The sequence below is a fragment of the Oryctolagus cuniculus genome, chromosome 19, assembly GCF_964237555.1.
Source record: "Oryctolagus cuniculus chromosome 19, mOryCun1.1, whole genome shotgun sequence".
Classification (NCBI taxonomy): Eukaryota; Metazoa; Chordata; class Mammalia; order Lagomorpha; family Leporidae; genus Oryctolagus; species Oryctolagus cuniculus.
Window position 1 is genome coordinate 60,266,195 of NC_091450.1, and position 25,032 is coordinate 60,291,226.

General features: G+C 42.8%; 2 long non-coding RNA genes and 3 pseudogenes across 5 annotated transcripts in view; 3 read left to right on the plus strand and 2 right to left on the minus strand.

The window, feature by feature from the left end:
* LOC138846874 (uncharacterized) overlaps window positions 1–25,032 on the plus strand; it is a 121,059-nt gene that overhangs the window by 70,960 nt on the left and 25,067 nt on the right. For all 4 annotated transcript variants that reach the window (XR_011384389.1, XR_011384390.1, XR_011384388.1 and 1 more), the window contains exon 2: window positions 24,421–24,986. This is a non-coding gene — a long non-coding RNA (uncharacterized lncRNA). The remainder of the gene's footprint in view (window positions 1–24,420; window positions 24,987–25,032) is intronic.
* LOC138846873 (homeobox protein SIX4-like) lies at window positions 3–15,114 on the plus strand (annotated as a pseudogene).
* LOC138846872 (SURP and G-patch domain-containing protein 1 pseudogene) lies at window positions 17,322–18,399 on the minus strand (annotated as a pseudogene).
* On the plus strand, window positions 19,211–21,248 carry LOC138846870 (protein-L-isoaspartate O-methyltransferase domain-containing protein 1 pseudogene; annotated as a pseudogene).
* LOC138846875 (uncharacterized) overlaps window positions 23,721–25,032 on the minus strand; it is a 127,564-nt gene continuing 126,252 nt past the window's right edge. The window contains exon 3 of the long non-coding RNA XR_011384392.1: window positions 23,721–24,428. This is a non-coding gene — a long non-coding RNA (uncharacterized lncRNA). The remainder of the gene's footprint in view (window positions 24,429–25,032) is intronic.

Consider the following 25,032-nt stretch of genomic DNA (forward strand, 5'->3'; position numbering starts at 1 on the left):
GTATCCAGGGTGACACCCATGTTGGATGTGGTATGTTTTCCTTATTGTCAGCAATGGGGAGTGGATGATCACCTATGCTGGCATCATCACACACCTCCCCCTCTTCTAAGGTGATCAGTGCCTGAGTATTAGGCCTCAGTGGATGCATCCTTCCACCATGCTGATTCATGAGCTGCACAAAGGATCTGTGCAGTCCTCAGGATGAGCATGGATCCTCTGGGATATCCCACCCCAATCAGGGAGCTCAGAATGTGTGGATCTGTAAACAATGATTGCCCAGAAACCCAGAAACACCTTGCACCCACTCAGTCACAGAGTTCACACAGTGTCAGCCCATGGGGCAGGCACAGTCATGTTGTGCAGAGGATCCACTCTGCCCCACTAGCCTGGTCCTATTCATGGAGAGGTAGAGATGTTCCCAGAGCCAACTGCATGTGAATATTCTGCCTAGGCAATTTGAGCTTCAGAGCCAGTGATGTGCTGAGAGGCTAGGGGCACCTTGCACTTGTACATGGGAGCCTAGCCCCCTGTCAATCATCCCAACAGACTCAAAGTCTATTGAGAACATGTATTTTTCCCTCCAGTAAAATACTGGATCCCAAACATGCACAATGCATGCTGGACACAGCCTTACTTGTTTCAAAATGATGACTTCTGCCCACCAGTTGCTGGGCACATGCAAGAGATTCTGCATCCAGTACTGATGTCAGAATGTCACTGTATCTGCACCCATTGCTGGGAGCTGGCAAAATGACATCTGTCCTTGCCAGTTGCTGGGCAAGTACAGACGAGCTGCTGTAGCTGATATGTACTTTTGTACAAAATGACACCCACCCTCTTTCACCTGGTTGCCAGGCACTGTTGTGGGGAGGAAGTAGAGATGAATAGAAAGAATAATGCTCCCTTTTTTTCCTGGGTGGGTGTGCATCCTGTTCCCCTCAGGGCTCCAGGCCAGACACAAAGTGTAGGCCTCTAGGCTCTCACTCTGGCTTTATCACCAGTAGCATGGGGTGCTGCAGTCTGATCTAACCTCACTCTCCAAAGCTGATTCTTTCTCCAGCTCTCAGCTTCTGGGGTTGTGTGTTATGTCTGTGATCATTGCTGCACATCTGCACCTTCCACACACAGATCCACAATATCTCCTCCTTCTGCAGAATCTCCACTGCAGTTTTCCCTCCAAATCACCCCTAACAAGGCACATTCTCCCCTTTTTTATTATTTTCTTCTTGCTTAGAGTAGTCTGCCCTTTCTCTATTCTGCCACCTTGGAATCCTTGTCAAAGTAAATTTTGATTTGAGGTGTAAAACTGTTTTAGCTGTTTGTCATGACTATTTTTTGAAATAAAATTTAAAACTTAAAAAATTAAATTCTTGCAAATAGATGTTGGTAAATATTCTTCCAGGATGAGAAAAAGTGAAATCATGAAATGTAGTTGTTGGAGAGCAGAATAAAAACATATAATAAAGCTCTTTTTGTAAGAAAAAAAGGTATTAATCAAGATATGCAGCATGATGCTAAGAATGGAAAGGTGAATCATGACATGGATATGGTATTATATGCTTTTACAAAATCAAATTTGAAAATCAATTCTCCAAGTTATTAACATTATTTCAGTGTGTATTCCATATTTCAGACTAAAATGCTAATGTGTGTTTGATCACTACAGGTATTCAAAATACTTTCCTTCAATGCACTATATGTATCCAATTAGAACAAACATTCAGCAGCTTTTATTTTATAATGGTGGCAACCCTAATTGCTTGAAATGGCAGCACTTTGGTGCCATGAAATTTAAAAAAAACATATTTTAGATGTGAATTTTGATACTGGAGATCTGGTGGACAGTGCTGCTGATCTATGCCAGCCTTGCCTAATCTTGCCTGATCTTCTGCAACATCTCAGTCTACTATTATAGGATGGCCTCATGTTTGTATGTCTAGTTGCTTGCCATTGAGTAGGTATTTGGAATGCATGTTAAGTCACCGCTTGGTGTTGCTTCACCTCATATATGAATGCCTGGGTTTACATCCTGATTCTGCTTCTGATTTCTGCTGTTGTACACTCTGGGATGCAGCAATATTGAATTATCATTCAAGTGATTGGATGCCTGCTCCTTTTGTGAGATGCACTGATTGAGTTCCTCTGTGACTTTGATCTGACTTAGCATTTGTTGTGAATATTTGGAGAAATGAACCAGAGGATGGAATATTTCTCTGTATCTGTCTGTTCCTTTCAATCAAATACAAGTTTCAAACAAATGAATTCAAGTTTGTTTGATATTTGTGTATTTGAGGCAATTTGATCATGCTACCCACTGTGAGGCTTGAGAACAAATGGGAAAAATTACTTCAGATTGGAAATTAGCACACGTTTATTAGCATTTTATTGAATTCATAACAGGTTCTATGTTTAATGGAACCATTAGTTCAAGTGATAAAAACTTATATACCTAAAGTCGTGTCAACACATGTAGTCATTAAACTAGAAAGAATCATAGGTTATTGTGCATCTTATATCTGCTAAAATATAGCTTTTCTTATTTTTTATGATCTTTGAACCATCACTTGTCAAGAACATGCACCATAATTGCTAGGATTTAGCTCCTGTTGATGGTTACCTCCGCTCTATCTTAGTTTCCAGCAATCTTTCTGATTCTTTTCTTTCCACATTTACAATATTGAGTGGGGACACAGAATCTTAAGACATTGCAAACTTAATGCTCACAGTTTCCCCCATGAGTATACAGTTGTCCATAAAACTGTCCTAGATGGTTTTAAGGGTTACCACAGTTTGTCCCAAGTAGGAAGTTGCACTGCTCTCCCAGTCAGCTAAACAACTGTAGCTGACCTTCTAACTTCCCACAAAACACCTCAGAGAAGGCCTTACAATTACCAATAGCGTACTGAAGGTTTCAGGATACGTAGGAACAATAAACATAACACAGGCAAACACCCATGTACATCCATCAGGAAAACAACCTAAAGCTGCCCCATAAGCCTACTTCAAATTAGAAGACACCTCCATCTTATATTGTAATGATTCCATCATACTACACCAGGAAAACACCAGGCTTTGGAAACCTGCATAATTTGACTGTAGTCTCAGATAGGAAGAACAGTTACATGTTTGTTTCTTAAGCACAGTTTCAAGGCCTGCTCTGAAATTCGTGTTTTCTGGATCATATTTTTTCCAAGATGGTGACTCCTCTTGGGCCCTTCCTTAAGAGACCTAGCCTTACCCCTGAGACTCAGGGACCCACTGGACCCCTTCTGACCACTGGCCATGATTAAGAAATAGATGCCATTAACCCTGTGACACACCCTCTATAATGGTGCTGAAAAGAGCAGGCTATTTCAGACACAGGTGAGACCCTCAGAATGACCACCCCCACTTACAGAAGAGGCCTCAGCACTGCATAAACCACAAATACCTCACATCTGGCTCCACCCCTGCAAGTCATCATGGGTCACTCACTGGGTCAGTCAGATCTAATCTGATGTGCACCAGGATGAGCACTGTGATGGCAGCCAGAAGGAGGGTTCCAACCTTGTGGAGACCTGTCTTATCTCAAGGCAGGTGTTTCTACACATAGTCTCACAACTTTGATTAGATCAACTTGGATGGGACTTGCTCACTGCAGGACCCCTAACCTGTCTATGACTAGGCAGCTGCTCATATCCTTCTCCTCCCTAGGCTCCACCTGCTTCCCTCCTTTGCAGTGCTGCAACCAATAGGGGGAATCAGGTGAATGACCAGAGGCACTTGGAGTCTTGGGGAAGCAGGGTGGCCTGTCTGTCCTGAGGGATCCCAGAGCCCTGTGATCATGGGCACAGTACAATGTTCAGTTCTCCCTCCTTCAGGCAGTATACAGTTCTGTAATTGCTCATTCTTGGCTATGATGTCTGCTCACCCCTTTGCCTACCATACCTTCAGGGCCCACATCTGCTAAAAGCTGCAAGACAGAAATATGTGCATAAAACAGTACTGGATAACTGCAGGTAACTATTCCTCACAGAGCTCTTGTACATTTCATCAAAGGAAGATTCAGATCCACAGACAGGTGTATGGCACCTGGAATCTAGTTCCCAGAAAAGTGACTTCTGCAAAGGACAGAGACAGAGGGAGTATCAGAGTCCTTGTCCAACTTCCTTGACACATGAGAAGACCACTCCTCACACAGATTGGGATTCTGAGTATCCTCCAGTGGCTACAATTTTCCACTGTGAAGGGTCATCCCCATTCCATTATAGTTCATGAAGCCTGTGAGTCTGGTGCACCCACAACACTGAGATCAGTGCTGACTGTAATGCCTCCCTAGGGACTCATGTACCTCCACAGGCCCATATAAAAGGGAAATTTGCACCCACCCCATAGAGTCAGAAACCGCTGTATTCATACTCAGCATACAAGGTGCACCACTGAGGGTACAGCAAATAATACCTTCCACAGCAACTAAGAAAAATCAGGGCCACCCACCTTGGATTGACTGACCCCAACTCTGCAGGAAATGAAGAAAGAGGGTCCTAATCACAGAGGTCCTGAAATTATCCTCCTGTGCTGAATGAACTTCCTATAACAAAATTAAGCCCCAAATCGGTAATTCATCAACAAACCAGTCTCCTCTAACTGCAGGAGAACATAGAGGGGGCACTGGACAACTGTGACATCATGGAACCAGTCCTGTCACCATGGTACACTCCTCAGATACTAGGGCCTATGTCAGTCTCCTCAACCCACACAATAAGCAAAAGCTCTGCCTCTTTGCTTCTGTCTGTCTGTAAATATGCCTTTCAAATAAATAAATACACCTTTAAAAAAGAAAGAAAAGAAATGATATGTTTGAAGACTTAGATTTGTTTTCCCTGATTTGAATGTTATGCAATGTATGCATGTCTCAAAATAGCACATGGTATCCCATAAATAGAAATATAATTTTAGTTTGATTCATAAAAATTATACTTTTTAGGCTGGTGCTGCTGCTCACTAGGCTAATTCTCTGTCTTGCGGCGCCGGCACACCGGGTTCTAGTCCCGGTCGGGGCGCCAGATTCTGTCCCGGTTGCCCCTCTTCCAGGCCAGCTCTCTGCTGTGGCCAGGGAGTGCAGTGGAGGATGGCCCAAGTGCTTGGGCCCTGCACCCCATGGGAGACCAGGAGAAGCACCTGGCTCCTGCCATTGGATCAGCGCGGTGCGCCAGCCGCGGCGGCCATTGGAGGGTGAACCAACGGCAAAGGAAGACCTTTCTCTCTGTCTCTCTCTCTCACTGTCCACTCTGCCTGTCAAAAAAAAATATACTTTTTATCACAGTTAAAATTTAAAAATATATAATTTTAAAAACTGGAAAGTAACACCATATTAAGCACAACCAAATTCATAGAGAACACAACAGGATATAAATAAAATGTAAAACAGCTTACAATAGAAAAAATTAAAATTAAAAAATAAGGACACATTAATATCAGAATTTAAATGTTATTTTTTTCTCAAAAGATTTTAGGATCACAATAAGAATATTTGGAAAATATCAAATAAATTTAATGTATTAACAAAAACCTCAGGAAGGAAGGTGAGCATGCAAAATTCAACGAAATTTGTTATAGGAACAAATTCAATGAAATAAAACTATTTACAAAAGCTATGGCCTGGGAAGGCAGTACAAGATGGCCCAACTCCTTGGGCCCCTGCACCAATGTGGGAGACCCAGAAGAAGCTCCTGGCTCCTCACTTTGGATCAGCGCAGCTCCAGCTGTTGCAGCCAATTGGGGAATGAACCAAAAGATGGAAGACCTCTTTCTCGCTCTTTCTCTCTCTGCCTTTCCTTCTCTCTTTGTGTAACTCTTTCAAATAAATAAATAAATCTTTTTAAAAAGCATTAAAATATAAAATACTTGGGAAAAAATAACATGTTATGTAATACCCCATATTATGAAAAACAAAATATTACTGGTTGTATGTAAAGAAGATTCAAGTGAAGTGGAAAGTTGGAATATGTGCATTGGCTATAAAACTCAGTGTTGGGGTGGTCATTGTCATGCAGTGGGTTAAGTTGCCATTTGGGGTGCTAATTTCCCATATTAGACTACTTGGGATCAAATCCCACCTCCACATCTGATATAGCTCTCTACTTATCTGTCTAGGGGGCAGAGATTATACACTGAAAGCTTGGGGTCCTGCCACTCATGTGGGAGAGCTAGATGAATTTGTGTGTGTGTGTGTGTGTGTGCCCTTGTGAAAAATCACCTAGTTGAAAAATGTACTTTAAAATGGAAAGGACATAAAATAGTCAAGCTTATTTTAAGAAAGATCAAATATTGTGATTTTCAACTACCTGATACCAAGAGTTAAAAAGGGGGTATGGCATTTCGGCATAGAGCATAAAGCTACTGCCTGTGATGCTGACATCCCATAAAGGTGCTGGTTCATGTTCTGGCTGCTTCACTTCCATCCAGCTCACTGCTAATGTGCTTAGGAAAGCAGTGGAATGTGACCCAAGTGCTTGGGCCTCCACATCCATATGGGAGACCCAGAAGAAGCTCCTGACCCCTGGCTTTAGCCTGGTTCAGCCCTGGCTGTTGTGGTTATTTGGGGAGTGAATCAGCATGTGGAAGATCTCATTCTCTCTCTCTCTCTCTCTCTCTCTCTGTGTGTGTGTGTGTGTGTGTGTGTGTGTGTTCTTCTATCTCTGGAACTCTGCTTTTTCAAATATATAATTAAGAGTCAAGAAACAAACCTGAACATTTCAGTTGACGATATTCAACTAATGAACCTCATGTAATCAAAGGGTTAAAAGTTAGACTTTTCTATAAATGGTCTCTGTGGAATGAAATTTACCTTGATCCCTGCATGGAAACACGCATATACACATTTAGAAAACTATAGCGTTCCTGGCAAAAACAAACACAACAAAATTTCAAAAACAAATTATAGAAGAAAACCATGCTGACTATAATTGAACAGTATTTCTTAGATATCAAATAAGCACACACATCACAATGGAAAATTGTTCTAAAATAAACTTTTAATATTTAATTCTTCAAAAAACATGACATTCTGTCATTTACTTAATAAAAAAGTTCAGTGATTGATGGACCCCATAGAACCATAGTCATCACATCAGATTATATTGACTAGTAATGGTGTACATCCTAGCTTGTGTGGTTATATTTTGTGATGTCCATCAGTGACAAACTTGCCTAATGATGCATTTCCCAAAATGTAGTCTCACTGTGATATAATACATGAGCATTTTATGGAAGCCATTTACTTGGGAAATAAATTCACCAAAATTTGAATTATGTATTTATATTCATTTGATTTGAAAGGCAGAGAGAGAGAGATACAGAAAGATACAAGGAGAAAAATAGAAGGGCCATCGCTGTGGTGTAGTAGGTAAAGCCACTACCTGCAGTGCTGGCATCACATACAGGCACTGGTTTGTGACCTGGCTGCTTTATTTCCAATCCAGCTCTCTGCTAAGGCCTGGGAAATCAGTGGAAGATAGTCCAAGTCCTTGGGCCCCTGCCCCCTATTGGGAGACCCAGAAGAATCTCCTGGCTCCTGGCTTCAGATCTTCCCAGTTCTGGCCACTGAGACCATTTGGGGAGTGAACCAAAAGATGGAAGATTCTCTCTCTCTCTCTCTCTCTCTTTCTCTGCATCTCTGTAACTCTGCCTTCCAAATAAATAAAGAAATTTTGTGACCTTTCACACTAGCAAAAGTCCCCAAACTTGGAAAATGTTTTTATGGGGAGGAAGTTCCCTCCCTGATTGCTGTGTGGAATGCAAATTGTTACAGCTTCTGTGGATGTGGATATGAGGATGTTTAGCAAAGTGTATGTTCTTTTATGCGTTGATGCCATGATTCCACATACAGAAAATCTGTCCCATAATTATGTAAATTGACAAAAAAGGATGATTTCACTCTCTCTCCATCTCTCCTGTGTCACACTATCCTTCAAGTAAATAAATAAACTAATAAAATTTTAAAAAATAAAATGGAAAGGGAATGTAGCAAAATTGCACATCATGTGTTAATGTGAGATATATAAATTTATAAGAAATTAACAGTCACATGAAGAAGAGAATACATATACGGACAAAAACAGATAAAAGCATTATTTTTTTCTATGTCAAAGTCCTATGGCTACTTTTTGTATGTCAAATTCCTAATGAACTTAATATCTTTTGCATTTCCAAAGATTTTAAATTAATTATGAGAGAAAGAGAGAGAGAATAAATATTCCATCTGCTGTTCCACTTCTTAAATGCTCACAACACTTGGGGTGAGATGGACTGAAGCCATGGTTCTAGAATTGAATTTAGTTTTCCCATGTGGGTGCAGGGACCACATACCTGCTGCCTCCCAGGGTATGCATTGGTAGAAAGCAGAATTGGAAACAGAGCCTGGACTCAAGCCCAGGTACTGTGATATAGGATGTGGTCAACCCAAGCAGTTGTGGGATGTAACATAGCGGCAGGAGTGACAGGGTTGGTGGCAGAATGTCATATGTGGCAAAGGCGGGTGGTGGGGAAGGCTGTGACAGGATTTCAGATGCCAGCAGGGACATCTTAGATGCCAAAGAGAGAGATTTGCACAGAATATAGCTAATTCAAACTCCACATGCTGTATTCAGGGACGGTCCATGGTCTGGCCTTCTGGTTTGGTGTTGCTCTTACTGGCTCCATAATGATCATGTGGCTGTGCATGGCCATGACAAGTCCCAACCACAATGCTACCAGATGTTGTGCCTGCTCCAGGCACCACAGTTTGCCAAGGCTAGGGGAATGCTTTCAGGAACATAACTGCTTTGTGAACTTGGTACTTTCTATACTATATGGACAGCTGTTGCTGCTCATGTCCTGGAGATCACCACATATCATTGTCATATCTTATATAAGATCACATCAGGAAAGCCATCATTACCAACCCCCATGCTGCCCTCTGCAACGTGACCTTGATTTGACATCTGCTGTCCCAGGCCTGTTGGGCCTGACAGCTGTACCTGGGTGGGGTGAGAGGAGAGGAATGGCTGCTAATGGGCCCAGCTGGCTGGAAACCCCATTTCAGCTACCAGGCCTTTATCACCATGGTTTGGCAAGATGCTTTTTAGTAAATTATTTATTTTTGGAAAGGAGCCAGTGTCAGTTGACAGACCCTCTAAGAAACCCAGCCAGGTGGGCTCAGCCAGCAACCCCTTCTCCCCTCAGACTCAGAGGCTCAGTGGTGAGGGGTGGCCCTGATGAGTATTGAGGGAAGATTGAGGGCAAGCCTGGGGGACCCCTCTCAACCAGACATTCCCTCACATTTGAGTGTACAACCCACCCCATCAGTCTGACAACCTCCATCCTCAGGCCCTGCTTTTGCTGCTTTGCTGTCTCTGAGTCCTTCAGATCCCTCTCTCACTCCACACCAAGAGCTGGAACAGGGGCCTGGAGGGAAGGACACTATGGGACACTTGGAGTAGACATAGAAGCATCAACATCTGTCATAGAAAGGCCTCATCCTTTTTTTTTTCACCATTTATATATTTATTTGAAAGGCAGAGTTACATCAAGGCAGAGGCAGAGAGGTCTTCCATCCACTGGTTCACTCCTCAAAGGGCCTCAACCAGTGGAGCTGGGCCAATCTGAAGCCAGGAGCCAGGATATTCTTCCAGGCCTCCCACATGGGCACAGGGGCCCAAAGACTTGGGCCATCTTCCACTGCTTTTCCAGGCCATAGCAGAGAGCTGGATCGGAAGTGGAGCAGCATGGAATCCAACCTGTGCCCATATGGGATGCTGGCACTGCAGGTGGCATCTTCACCTGCTACACCACAGCACTAGCCCCATCCCATCCACTTTACTCGCAGCTAATGTTAGGCCCATGTTTCCCTCTGTACACATGGCTGCTACAGTCTCTACTGCCATGATGGCATTTTGTTCCCTACCATCCTTGGAAGAGACCAGGCAGAGACCCCATCCTCCAAGTCCAGGAAAAATAGATAAAATGAGGGGAGAACGGCAGAAAGCAGCTATCCCTTTACACTGCTTTGCTCTAGCAGCCATCTTAACAATCGCAAGTGCGGCGGACATCAAGCAGGAGAATGGGATTGAAAGTGCCTCAGAAGGGCAGGAGGCACACTGAGAAGCGGCGGGGGGGGGGGGTGCGGCGGCGGGGCTCCCACACCCCCCAACCTAGGCTCCAGCCCCTTTCCCTCTGGAGCCAGGGGACGTTGCTCCCGCTGCCACCAAGGTGAGCAGAGTGGAAGGGGCAGTGGTGGCGGAAGCGACGTGGCGAAGAGCAGAGCGGTGCCCAATTAGGTACAACTCCACTTGGAACTTCTGGGCCAACACCAAGCCGCCGCCGCTGTCTTTGCCACTGCTGTGGGCGCGGAGACCTCTCTCGCCTTCTCGCTAGACCATGTTCCCTACGTGAGGCGCTGCAGCAGGGGGCAATCTGGACCACCTGGCCAGGTTCCTGTGGTCAATGCCCCAGAGCAACCTGCTACATGGCAACAAGAGCCTGCTGAAGGGGCAGGTGCTCCTGGCCTTCCACTAGGGCATCTTCCCAGATGCCTGGATAAGAAACAGCATCCTGGAGAGCCCCAACCACCTGCTGCTGCAGCAGCTCTGGTACAAGGTACGCTACACCGGGAAAGTGCACCAAGAAGGCGGCCTAGGCCGAGGGATCCTGCGGCTGTGTGCCATAGACAACTACCAGCTGCACAGGACATTGCCCCTGACCTGCACCATCTGGACTGGGAGGAGATGGTGTATTGTTTCAAGGAAAAGTTGCACAACATGCTCAAGGAGCTCTACAAGCAGAATCACTACCCCTCGCCCTCCAAGAAGCTGCACCTGGCCAAGATCACCATCCTCTCCCTCACCCAGGTCAGCAACTGATTCAAGAACCAACAGCACCGTGCCTGGAACCCGTTGGAGAGCCAGTCCAAAAGTGAGTCAGATGGCAATTCCAGCAATGAAGGTGAGTCCAGCAAAGGACAGGAGGATCTGTCTCCTTACCCTCTCCAGAGTTCCTCTTATGGTGTCACCAACCTCAGCTTGTCCAGTCACATGGAGCCCACGAATTGGAAATAATGAGATATCCTTAAGTGGCTGGTGCTGTGGGCTCAGCAGGTTAACGCCCTTGCCTGAAGCACTGGTATCCCATATGGGCAACAGTTCAAGACATGGCTGCTCCACTTTTGATCCAGCTCTCTGCTATGACCTGGGAAAGGAGTAGAAGATGGCCCATGTCCTTGGGCCCCTGCACCCATGTGGGAGACCCAGAAGAAGCTCCTGGCTTTGGATTGGTGCAGCTCCAGCTGTTTTGGCCAATTGGGGAGTGAACCATCCATTGGATAGAAGACCTCTCTCTCTCTCTCTCTCTCTCTCTCCCCCTCTCTCTGTCTCTGTCTCTATTCCTGTCTCTACCTCTCTGCCTCTCCTCTCTCTGTGTAACTCTGACTTGCAATAAAGAAATAAATCTTTAAAAAAAGATATCCTTAAGCTATTCTGGAGTTTTGTTGAATGGAAGCTTAGTACCTGCAATTACTTCGCCTGTTTTCCTTAATGGTAACTATTTCATTCAGGGACCCAGTGGAGTCATCCTAAATGGATTAAATGTGAGAAATACACAGTGTCCTTAGCCCACCAAAAATGTCAACCAACATTGTGAACAATGGTATCTCCATGATGGACATCCTGGGGCCCACATCCTGGGATGTGAAGGAATTCAATGTGCTGCAGTGTTCTGCAGCCAACTCGGCATCCACCACCTCCTACAGCCCCAGTGCCCAAGTGTCATTCCCAGGGCTCATCCCCAGTGCTGAGATGAAAAGAGAAGGCATTCAAACAGTGGCTTCCCTGGAGGGAAGCTCTGTGGTGACTTTCACTACCCCAGTGCAAATCAACCAGTACGGCATTGTCCAGATCCCCAATTCCAGAGCCAAGGGCCAGTTTCTTAATTGGAACATTGGATTCTCTCCACTGCAGTTGCTGCCTGTCTCAGTGGCAGCTTCACCAAGTAACAGTTCCATAAATTCAAGCACTTCAGACTAGAGCACATTCACCAGCGAGTCCACCCCAGTGCAGCAAGGCAAGGTTTTCTTAAGCTGTCTCACTCCAAGTGCAGTGGTATACACTGTTGGTATTTCTGGCCAGACTTTGGGATCTGTGAAACAGGAAGGCTTGGAAAGGAGCCTGGTGTTTTCTCAGTTGATGGCCATCAATCAGAATGCTCAGGAAATACAAACCTGTCATCTGAAAAATCCCTCAAGGAGTGGCCTTCACCCTCTGGCCTCTTTGTTGGTGAATGTGTCCCTAACTCAGTTTTTCCCTGACTCCACCTGTGCTGCTAACTTCCACTGAGCTCAACCCTGACATCACTGAAAACCAGCCAATGCCTGCACCTGTGGCAGGCAAATCCACAGGGGTGGCGGTCAGCAATGCTAACTATGCAACTCTTCAGGACTGCTCCCTCATTACTGGCCAGGACCTGTTGTCCATGCCCTGGGGGAAATTGTTCCTACCTCTGAAGACCAGATGGGCCATGCCTCCATAGCAGTGCACCAGAATTTTGTCAGAGAACACCATTTGGTTCTGCAATGAGTAGCTAACCTAAAAGAGAACCTCTTATCAGATTCTGAGAACAAAGCAACAAGCAGCCTAATTATGCTGGACACCAAATCTAAATATGTGCTAGATGGCATGATTGAGACTGTGTGTGAAGACCTGGAAACAGACAAAATAGAGCTTGCTATGCTCCAAACTGTCCAGTTGGATGAAGATATACAAGGCTTATAAACTTCGTGTGCCCCTCCTCTCCCTTTTTGGCATCAGAGGCAGATGTTGTCCTGAAGCCCTGAGAACACAAAGAATTTCCCCATTCAAAGGAAAACTCTACTTTTACAAGCATATGCATTCAAGAGACTTTAGATCTGCACAAAGATCACAGTTAATTATATAGAGTACAACTGCATTACTGCAGCCTTTTTGTTCACATACAATGATCTCTTTTAAATTGATGGAGACAAAAGAATCAGATGAAATGTCTCAAGGCAAAGTTTTACCCTTTATTGACAATATCATTCTAAAGTGAAAATGGAACTTAATAATTTTTTAAATTAAAAATGTTTACATGTAACACAGAAAACTAAATACAGCTGCAGACCATTAGAAACAATGCAATTATTTTTGTTTACCTTTATACCATGGCCATTGATAAAGTTAAGCATAAATTGTACTCCAAACTGTTCTAAGGGTGTCTTTTTAAAGTTCAGTGGCTTAATTATATATTTGTGTGTAGGTAGAGAGAGACACACTTCTCTTTTTCAGCATCTTTGGCTTAGGTCTCTGCACATTTGCAAATGTGATTGCTTATAGCTCAGTGTAGCTGAGCAAGTTGGAAACTCCAAGAAAAACTCTGAAAAAACTTCACTGTGAATGTAAATATATGAGTTCTACATGCAGGCTTTGAGTAATTGCAGTGAATTTTATTTATATTATATATTTTCCTCTTACACTTCAGGCACTATGAATTGAAAAGAGAAATGTTTTCTTACTGTTTATTTTTATTGTTTGAACAGGAAGTGAACATAGTTGCTTCCAACGAAGTTTTACTTTTTATAGGATTTTAAAAGCAATGACTTTTTTATCAGGAGTCTCTTTAGGTCAATATTAATAACATTGAAATCAGAAATCTAACACCTAATGTTGGAATTTGGTAATTTTTTCAAATCTTTGTTCTTTAGTTAGCAACTCTGATTCATTTAAATATGTTTTCTATAGAATTCTGCATGCCTGGTTACTTTGTGGCCTTTTAATTAGTAGTAACATATGGAACTGTCCATGGAAGCACTGATGGTTCTTTTCTACTGTCTAACAGGGTTAATTTCATCACAGAATTTTTCACTAAATTTTAAGTATAAAGTTTATAATGCAAATTGATGAACAGCTAATTATTGTTGCTACTTTCTACTCCACTGAAAATAAGAACAGCATTATAGATACCACATAAAAGCAATTCTTCAGGCTATGAAAACACCATTATAGAGTTAAGAAAGAATTTGTAAATTCTCTTGAGCAAAATCCTGTGGAAACTTCATTCTAAATGTTTTTGAAACAGTTGTTAAGCAATGATACATGACTCTTGTTTGCACTATATTATCATGTCTTCTTTAAAAGTAAATATTTTTTGTTTCTGTAAAAAATGAATAGAGGAAATCTGTGTTTCAAACAATAAATATGGTATATAAAATGTAAAATCATGTGACATTTAAACAGGTACAAAAGCACTTTATAGAATTATAATTCTCTCTCTCTCTCTCTCTCTCTATATATATATATCAATTGGATACAGTAACAAAATGGAGACAAGTAATTATTATTCTGTTGTTGGTTCTGAAACAATGAAGTATAAACTCATTTATTTGATGTGTGGAATATCTCTGAAAGAGTGGAGATTGAAGTGTTATGCACCGCCTTTAAGGGTGAAGACATACATAATTGAACAGCAAGGAATACTGTTTTTTTTTTTTTTGAGAGAGAGAGTGAGAGAGAGAGAGAGAGAGAGAGAGAGAGAGAAAGGTCTTCCTTCTGTTGGTTCACCTCCCAAATGACCGCTACAGCTGGCACTGCGCTGATCTGAAGCCAGGAACCAGGTGCTTCCTCCTGGTCTCCCTCATGGGTGCAGGGGCCCAAGCACTTGGGCCATCCTCCACTATCTTCCCAGGCCACAGCAGAGAACTGGACTGGAAAAGGAGCAGCTGGGACTAGAACCTGGTGCCCATATGGGATGCCTGTGCCGCAGGTGGAGGATTAACCAAGTGAGCCACGGCACCAGCCCCAGGAATACTGTTTTTCATTATGTTGATATCTTACAAAATAAATAAAAATATTTAAATCATTAAAGTTAGAGCATCTTATCAACACCATCACACCACACTCCTTATCAATCTCCCAAATTCATCATCTGTATATAGGAAAATGATTTTTACCTAAAATCATGCACACTATAGGTAATCTTCTTTATTTTTAACATCTATTTTGATCTTCTGCTTTGTTTCATATTGTCTGTTTTCAAATACACTTATTTTTCATTTAGAGTCATATTTTTGGCCCTATGCTTTAATGTTAATTTTCCATGTTATATCTTAAATGTATTAATATTTGATTATTATTTTCAATTCATATTTGCCTTTTTAATTTTATTTTTAGATAGAAAACAGAGTGAACTTTGAACATTTTGCTATATTTTTTCATGTGTATCAACGTGACATGTAAAATCTGTTAGCATATCTTGCTTAATAACTTACAATTCATATGAAAAATATCTATTGTGATGTATTCTCTTGAAAAATAAGATGAAATAATTGAGATAATTTTGTTGGAATGCTCATTATAAAGGAAAAACCTTTGGCTGCAAAATCATTTTCCTTATTCCTTCCTGAAACACAGTATGCTAGTCATACAGCAGCTATTATGTAGCCATGAGGTAAGATTATGGAGACTATAAGCCACATTGTCAGGATCATGTCAATGTTACATTCTCAGACTACTATATTAGTCCCAAATCATATAATTTGGGGAGCTTGTTACACAGAAAAATAAAATGATTTAGATAAGCCTATAACTTCAATTATCTATTATGTTCAATCAAGTTTATTATTATTTTTTTTTTTGACAGGCAGAGTGGACAGTGAGAGAGAGAGACAGAGAGAAAGGTCTTCCTTTGCCATTGGTTCACCCTCCAATGGCCACCGCGGCTGGCATGCTGCGGCTGGCACACCGCGCTGATCCGATGGCAGGAGCCAGGTGCTTATCCTGGTCTCCCATGGGGTGCAGGGCCCAAGTACTTGGGCCATCCTCCACTGCACTCCCTGGCCACAGCAGAGAGCTGGCCTGGAAGAGGGGCAACCGGGAAAGAATCCAGCACCCCGACCGGGACTAGAACCCGGTGTGCTGGCACCGCAAGGCAGAGGATTAGCCTAGTGAGCCGTGGCCCCGGCCAAGTTTATTCTTAACTGAATGGAAACAGTATTATTTTATTTTATTTATTATTTAATTATAATTATTATAAATCATCCTCCTTATCTCTTACCCAGGTTGTCCCTTATGATATTTTAGTCTCCAACAAATGAAGCATTAAGTCCCTCTGGTAATGAGGAAAAGATTTCCCAGTAGCTGTCTCCTCTCAGTTTCAACATAATCCTAGTATTACTTCAGGAGTAAAACTTTGAGAAAGATCTACCAAGTCATACAGATATCTTGCAGACTATAATATCTTTTAAAATCTAAAATGACACTTGTTCCTCTTATCTGTTCTATTAAAAGACACTATTGGTTATAATTAATCTAAACCAAAAACAGCAGTATTATTTTTACTTCAGTATCAGTTCACTTATGTGCTTTTTTTTCTTTTTCTACAATAAAGACAAGTATAGAGAAAGCAATTTTCAAGACATTTCTTACAATTTTCCCTTTAGATTAATTAACAGATGGCAGTGAGAGAGCAGGAGAAATTAAGAAAAGATATTATAATTTAAATAAGTATCTATGAAGGGGCATGCTAACACTTGCCTGTTAGTTACACATGTTCAATTCCTGCTAGTAATGCCTAGCTCATCTTTATCACTTATTTACCCACAAAATAATTATCTTAGGGTAACTGCTGTAGCGCATCAGGTTAGGCTGACACTTAGAATGTACACGTCAATCCACCGTCCTGATATTTATTTGTGAGGAAGCAGATATTGGCTCAACTAGATGGGTTCCTGCCACAGATATAGGAAACCTGGGTGGAGTTTATGCCTCCTGGCTTTGACCTAGCCCAGCTGAAGCTACTGAGGGAATTTGGGGAGTAGAACTGAAAATAAGATTCATTCTCAATCTCATTCTCATTCTCATTCCCATTCATTTCTCTCTCTCTCTTTCTCTCTCCCCCCCATCTCTACCATTCTGCTCTTCCAAAAAATAAATGCATTTTTTAAAGATTTGTTTATTTTCTTTGAAAGGCAGAGTTACAGAGAGGCAGAGGCAGAGAGAGAAAAGTCTTCCATCTGCTGGTTCACTCTGCAAATGTCTGCAAGGGCTGGAGCTGGGCTGATCTAAAGCCAGTAGCAAGGAGCTCCTTCCAGGTCCCCTATGTGGCTGCAGAGGCCCATGGACTTGGATCATCTTCCACTCCTTTCCCAGGCCAGAGCAGAGAGCTGGGCTGTAAGTGGAGCATCCTGGACTCAAACTGGTGCCCATATGGAATGTGGGCACTGCAGGCCACAGCTTTACCCACTATGCCACAGAGCCAGCCCCAATGAATACATTTTTAAAAGAATACTTTTTTTTTTTTTTTTTGAGCACTGAGACTTTAATACACAGCACGACACTGGTGACGGCAGGGGCGGGCGCAGCGCGGCCACGTTCCACGGTCCAGGACCGGTGCTGGGAAAGCCGCCTGCGCAGCTGTCAGTAGTACGGCCGCCTTGGATTGTTCAGGGGGTTGGGCCGGAAGCGGTAGGCCAGCATCATCCTCTTGCGGAAAGCCTCGTACTCGTCGTCCTCCTTGGAGAGCTCAGCCGGCCGGTCGATGCCGAAGCCGGCGCCGTCCACGGTGGTGGTGCCCTTGCTGACCGGGTTCTTGATGCCCTGGCCCTCGGAGCCCAGCCCCTCGCCCTCCTTCCAGCCCATCTTCATGAGCATCTGGTAGCCGATGTTCTCCACGGTCAGCTTGAACTCCTTGTACTCCGAGTAGTCGGGCTCACGGCCCTCCTTCAGCGCCTTGAAGGTCTCCATGAACTTGTCCAGCTCGTCGGGTAGCAGGAAGTCTCCGATGAAGTGCTTGCCCTGGCCCATCTTGGTCAACTGCTCGGCCCACTCCCGCGTCTTGTCCATCTCCATGCGGCGCAGCCGGTGCTCCCAGGTGCCCAGCTCGCTGTCCACCTCCTCCTCGCTGTCGTAGCCGTGCTGGTGCTGCTGCAGTGCCTTCTCCCACAGCAGCTGCATGTCCTGCATGGCCCGCTTGTGCTGCATGATCATGTCGTACATCTGCTGCATCTCCTGCTGCTCCTTCAGCTGCTTCTTCTGGGCGTCTGACAGCTCCGTGACGCCCACCAGACCCACGGGCTTCCCCTTCTCGTAGCCGAGCCCCTTGAGGTCCTGAACTGAGAGAGGCGAGGGCGAGGCGTCCACCTCTCCCTGCACCAGCTCCGCAGTGGGGAGCTCCACCTTGTCCTCCTCGGGCCCCCACCTGCTCTTCCGCTTTCTTTTCACGGCGGCCATGGCGGAGGCCGGCTTCCCAGGGGCGGCCGGCGCGGGGGCAGCGGCCGGCGCGGGGGCCGATGAGGTGGGGCAGGTGGCGGCAGGGGGCGAGGCCCCCGACGGGGCGTCAGGAGGGGACGTGTGCTTCGGGCTGGGCTCAGGTGCTGGGGGGCTGCCTGTGGAGCCGGCCTTGGCGCTCCGGAACTCCTCTAGCTTCTGCCGGAAGTACTTGTACCCCTGGCTGTTGGGTTCCTACAGAAAGCTGAATGCCTGGTTCTCGCGGTTGTTCTGGAGGGCGATGGTTTCCACCTCGGGACCCCCGTCCGCTATGAACCTGGCCAGCTTTTCTGCGAGGCTCTTGGCCTCCTGGTCCTCTGGGGGTGAAACTTTCTGAGAGGCTCCCTGGGACTTCTGCGCCTCCTTCCTCATCTCAGCCACCTTCTTTCTGTAGTAGAGGAATTCCCTGCTATTCTTATCGTGTAAAAACGCAAACGCTGGGTTATCCTTGTAGTCCTCCATAGCTACTTTTTCTAACTCGGGGTCTCCTTCTGCCACAAAGCGGGCCAATTTCTCTATCACTTTCCGAGTCTTGGCTCCCTCTGGGGGTGAAACTTTGATCTCCAGCCACTGCTCCTAGTCCTCCTCCTCGTCCTCATCGGGGGACTGGAAGACGCTGGGCCGCTGGGCCACGGGCAGCTGCTTGGCGTGCGAGTAGTTCCTCACCTGGCCCGGGGCGCTGCCCAGCCCCAGGCCCGCTCGCTTGCCGAGCAGCAGGGGCCTCTTGCCGGCGCTGGGCGGGGGTGTGCTGGGCGGGGCGCCGGCTGTGCTGGCGGTGGCGTCTGTGGTGGTCTGTGTCTTCTGCAACTTCAGGAACTGCTGCAAGAAGCTGCCGTCATTGGCGAATTTGTTAGAGACGCAGGAAGAGTTGTGTGCGTTCGCGACTTCTCCGGGATGCGGGGGCTGAGGGCTGGCCGCCTGGCTCTGCTTAGCTTTCTGCTCCATTCTGGCCTCGATTTCCCGCTTCTTCTGCGCGATGAGCTCTTCTTGGTGCAGGGTGTTCATGTTCATCTTTGCAGACTTGGGGGGAGCGACCCCAAACCACCGGTTAGCCTTCCCTGCAACATCCCGGTTGTCCATCTTGAGACTCCAAGAATACATTTTTAAAAGGCAGCGGTGTTGTGGTGGTAGTGGCAGCCAGCTGCCAGGGTCTCAGGAGCCTGGCCCTGCACATTGCTGCTGTGGGCTGGACCGACAGCCATGCCACAGGTCTTTTGGAACAAATCATGGGATGCAGCTTCATTCAGATGTGGTAGAATATGCCAAGGAAAAATTTGGGTGCTTTATAAAAATAGTGATAGCTTTGATAAATTTGAGTTCTGTGAACCTTCATTGGTGGTTGGTAATTGCCTCCAGAGATCATCTGACAGACATCAGTATGATCAGATTTATTGTGATTCTAGAGTCCAGAAAAAACTACATGAACATTTTACTGAATGTGGGAGGCATACTAGTCATGCTTACAGAAAATCAGTTAACACAGATTATGCTAACTGGAGAAACCACTTGGGAAAGTAAAAATAACCTTGCTATTTCATTTGCTCCACTTGTGCACCAAAGTGAGAATGATTATGGCAAGCTTGCCATTGTTGGACTGCCTCCCTGACCTGTCAGAAAACTGCAGGACTTGTCCAGTATTTACATTTGCTGCAAACTTAGAACTTAGAACTTTCATAAATGATAAGGTGCAGGCCAAAGGGATTTCCCAAAAGGAAAAGAAAGAGAGTGAAACAGAATTAATAGGCAAGTCATTGTAGGTAATAAGCTTATTCCTCAACCTCTAGACAGTGAGGAGGATGAGAAAATGGAAGATTAGATAAAAGAGAAAGACTACAGTGAAGCCGTGAAGCCAGAAGAGCCTCCTCAAAATTCACTGAGACAGCAAACATGAAGCTGCCCCTCGTTGAGTCTTTAAAAATTTACTTGACATATTTTAGAAATAAATTACAGATTGATAAGAAAGAACGACTCCTGATAATTCCTGTAGTCTCAAACCTGTAACATTTGCTAGAAGTTAAGAGAATTATTTCTTTCATAAGAGTGAATTATAGTGGGGCAAAAAGTATAACCTGTTTCTCTCAGTAGCAAAAATGATGTATTCAGTCATTAAAAAGAATCTCTTTTATAAAATCTATTTTTTTAAATCTTGGAAAAATGCTATTTATCTCAGACTGATTTGAAAGTAGAATACAACCATAGTCAAGACCTTGTGACCTATAAATCCTTTTTCTGACTCCTTATGGATTCATAATAGTGAAGCTTAGATGTAATTTTATGTAAGGTTTAAATCATTGTTAAGCATATAAATCTGGTTTGAACAGTAGTTATTTTATTTCCTCTACAAAAACTTTCTTATAAGGAAAACAAATGCTTTATAGACCTATTTGCCTTACTTTGCTGCATCATTATTTCTGTGTTGCTGTAGATATATTGCAAGCAATATATGTGTGCACCAATAATGCAACATCACACTAGGACCACAAGGAGTCATAACTTTATGTAATTTTTAGAACTTTCACATGAGTAACATACCTGTATAGACACAATTAAAATTAGGCAACCTGTGCAAACCCAGCAATGCATTCTACGCAATCCAAACAACCTAAATAACTATTGCATCTCCAAGATGAGGCTTATATCCTTTGACAGCTCCAGGAATCCAACTGGAAACATCAAAGTCAAAAGAATTAATTTACAACTCTGAATCTAAAAACAAGTCTATCAAAGATGTCAGAGGTTTAAAACACTTGGTCAAAACAGGAACTCAGACCATTCTGAAAAATAACAATCATCTATCCAGACAAGGTGTTTCAGCCAGAGCTATATATAAACTAGATTTAATCAGTCACAAAGTGATCAATCAAATATTTCAGAATGAGTAGATACTCCAGAAAAATCTTAACTCTTTTAAGACTCAGGTATTTTAATTTTAGATTATTTGGTTTTATTGTCACACAATAGTTGTACATTTTATAGGGTACAATGTAACATTTTGATATATGCAAACATTGTATTGATCAAATTAGAATAATTAGCATCTATTGCTTCATATATTCAAGATTTCTTTGAAGTAACATTCAAATGTCTTTCTTCTAGCTATTTAGAAATATACAATATGTTATTGTTAACTATTTTTACCCTACTCTGTGCAAGAGAACACCAAGATTTTTTTTACAATAAGAAAAAATAACTTTAATTCAATAAATTACATCTGAGGTTTTTTTTTTTTTTACCTTTTTTGAGAAACTTAACTTACTTTAAAGGAGAACCCAAGAATAATACATCTGTTGCGAGTACTTAGATATAACTATAGTTTATGAGACATAAGAATAAATTCCACTTAATACACTTAAAAAAAGTAAATCTTTGAGAACAAGTTTTACTACTAACTCTCATAATACAACTCTCGGAGGACAGAAGTCCTCCATGGGAAGTTAGTGCACAGTGACACTTGTTAATTTAACTATTAACACTCTTATATATGATGTCAGTGATCACATGAGGCCCTTGACATGGTCTGCCTAGGCTATGGGAGCCCTTCAAATCCACAAACTACTTCAGTATTAGACAAGGCCATAAGCAAAGTGGAAGTTCTCTCCTTCCATCAGAGAAAAGCACATCCTTCTTTGGAGGCCATGTTTATCCATTGGGATCTCACCCACAGAAGTCCTTCATGTAGGACAGTTTTTGCCACAGTATCTTGGCTTTCCATGACTAAAATGCTCTCATGGGCTTTTCAGCCACACCAGAAAGCCATAAGGGCTTATTCTGAGAACAGAGTGCTACTTCAAGCAATTGTCATTCTATTAGTAAGACTTAGGTATTTTCAAGCAATGAGAGCTTAACAACAATAGCAGAAAATCCAAGACTCAATACACATGAAATCTTCATTTCCTAGCTCAGTTACTAAAACAGCAAAGAAAAAAACCCTTGAATAGGAGAATTAGCACACATACTCACCCTACTACTTGGAGCAGTTTAAATGTATTGAGAAAAGTAAAGGTCAAGAATCAAATCTCTAAACTTTTTTGGGGGGAGATTTTTTTTCATTTTTTTTTAAACTTTGATTTAGTAAATATAAATTTTCAAAGTACAGTTTATGGATTACAATGGATTTTTCCCCCCATAACTTCCCTGCCACCCGCAACCCTCCCATCTCCTGCTCCCTCTCCCATTCCATTCACATCAAGATTCATTTTCAATTATCTTTATATACGGAAGATTGATTTAGTATATATTAAGTAAAGATTTCATCAGTTTGCACCCACACAGAACATAAAGTGTAAAATACTGCTTGAGTACTAGTTATAGCATTAATTCACATTGGACAACACATTAAGGACAGAGATCCCACATGAGGAGTAAGTACACAGTGACTCCTGTTGTTGACTTAACAATTTGACACTCTTGTTTGTGGCGTCAGTAATCTCCCTAGGCTCTAGTCATGAATTTCCAAGGCTATGGAAGCCTTTTGAGTTCACTGACTTCAATCTTATTTAGACAAGGTCATAGTCAAAGTGGAAGTTCTCTCCTCCCTTCAGAGAAAGGTACCTCCTTCATTGAAAAACTGAGGAAATCTCCAACTAAATGCAAACTGTAAAAATAGAAAAGTTGAAACAAGGAAAATTACAATCAAAGATGGGTTAAGAATGTCAAAGATCAGATTTCAAAATTCAAAGATAAAAATTTCTTGTGAGTCTTTTCCTATCAGAAAACCTGGTTGTTTTGATATTAACATTTAACATTAACAAATTCTAACTTCATAACAATATGCCTTTGACATTAATACTTAATTTATAGAAACTCATATGGCCAATTCCATGGTAACATCAGCCAATGTTATTTCACACAGGATCCATCTTTCACAAAACTAGAACATTTTATATTTCTCTCAGCTCATTGTCCTGTTCTGTTACTTTTTCCTTGCCAACACCATTTTACTTCAGGACAAATATTACTCACTTTTCCCCTTAATCAAAACACATCATTTATATTCCATAACTTCATGCATGTCTGTCTATGACAAAGAGATTTTTAAACTTTTCTCTTAATATTGAGTATCATATATTTGTTAGAATTATTCCTTAATCTTAGTTACTCAATATCTAGTGAAAGATTAGTAAACAATGTTAAATTGACATATTTTAATAATTTATGATAGCAGCTACTTATCAGCCCAGTGCTTTTTATAGAATTTAAGATGTCAACTTTACATTTAGAAACATTTTCCTTCTTCATATTTACCTAAGTTTTAACAATTATACTTAGATTTAAGAAACCAAACTATTAGACAAGCATGGTTGGGCCATTTTCTTGACAAAAAAAAAAAAAAAAACTCTAAAAACTGAATTTTACTTCATATATATGAAGCAGTGCACACTGTTTGGTTTTAGGTCAAAATTATACCTTTATTATTTTAAATGTCTACCAAAAATAAGTAACATTTGCTTGACTAGCATACCTAGGCACAGACATATGTTAATAACTCTGAAAACATTTTTATTTTGTTTTTACAAAAAAATTATTTGAAAGACAGAGTTATGGGGTGGTGTGAAAGAAAAGAGTACAAGGATGGGCCAGGACTGGGCCACACAAAAGCTAGTAGCCGGAAAATCTTGGTCTCCCACTTGGTTGGCACCCAACTAGTTGGGACATACCCATTGCCTTCTCAGGCCCATTAGCAAGAACCCAGATCAGTAGTACATAGTTGCTGGGAATTCATCTGGCACTCAAATATGGCTGCAGGCATTGCAAGTGATGGCTTTATCCATCACACTATGCCTACTCCTTTACCAACAAATTTCAGACAACCTAGTGTACCACAGATTTATTTAAGGCATGGGCCCCAAGAGTACTTAGATTAGTTTCTTTGTGTGAGTACACATTTGTCCATGTGCAAAATTATCAGAAATAGTAAGGGGATTTTACATTACAGACACAACTAGTACCATGTACAAAGTGTAACACACATCACAGTTCTCACCCTACAAAATCACATACACAACATGGACAATCACTTACAACGAATCAATTGATGTGGCCCATGGGACACACATTCCCCTCCTCTGCTGTAGATGGGTTCCTCTAGGTGCTGGTGCAGCTTCTCAATTTCAGCAAGATGCTCTTCCCACAGGTCAGCCCCTGCAACCATCCCACCAGGACAGAGAAGTGGGAGAGAGAAAATGCTGGTTACTACTTTGCCAGAAGAATGGACTTTGCCAGCAGCCCCTCAGCAAGATCACCATCCTTCTGCCAATCCCTTTGTCTCCTCATACAGGCACCCAGAGGACACTGGTTAACTTTGGCCCAAGAATAAATGAGCTTTCAAAACCAGAGAGCCTCCTACTAAGAAAATCCCATGGACCTCCTCTCACACAGTTGTCTGCTATGTGAGAGTTTCATGTTTTAGAAAAATAACAGAAGGATTCAAGATAGGACCTACCTAGCATCTGGAAAGCTATGGCCACCTCCTGTATGTGACTTTAAGGATAACAGAGACAGCCTCACTTGACCTGTCTTCTAATATTACCTTTCATTTTACTGATACACAACTGAACATCTTTAGAAAGGACAAATCCTTTTGTACAACCCTTAGAGAGAAGGCTTAATGTAAAAGCACATTATCTTCAACACATCCTACATGGTTAGTTGCTGAAACTGGATGCATCAGACAGCCAGCATTGGTCCATGGGTCTGCAGGTGGGTTACAGGAGGAAGGAGAACCTCCAAGGAAAGAAAAGGATTC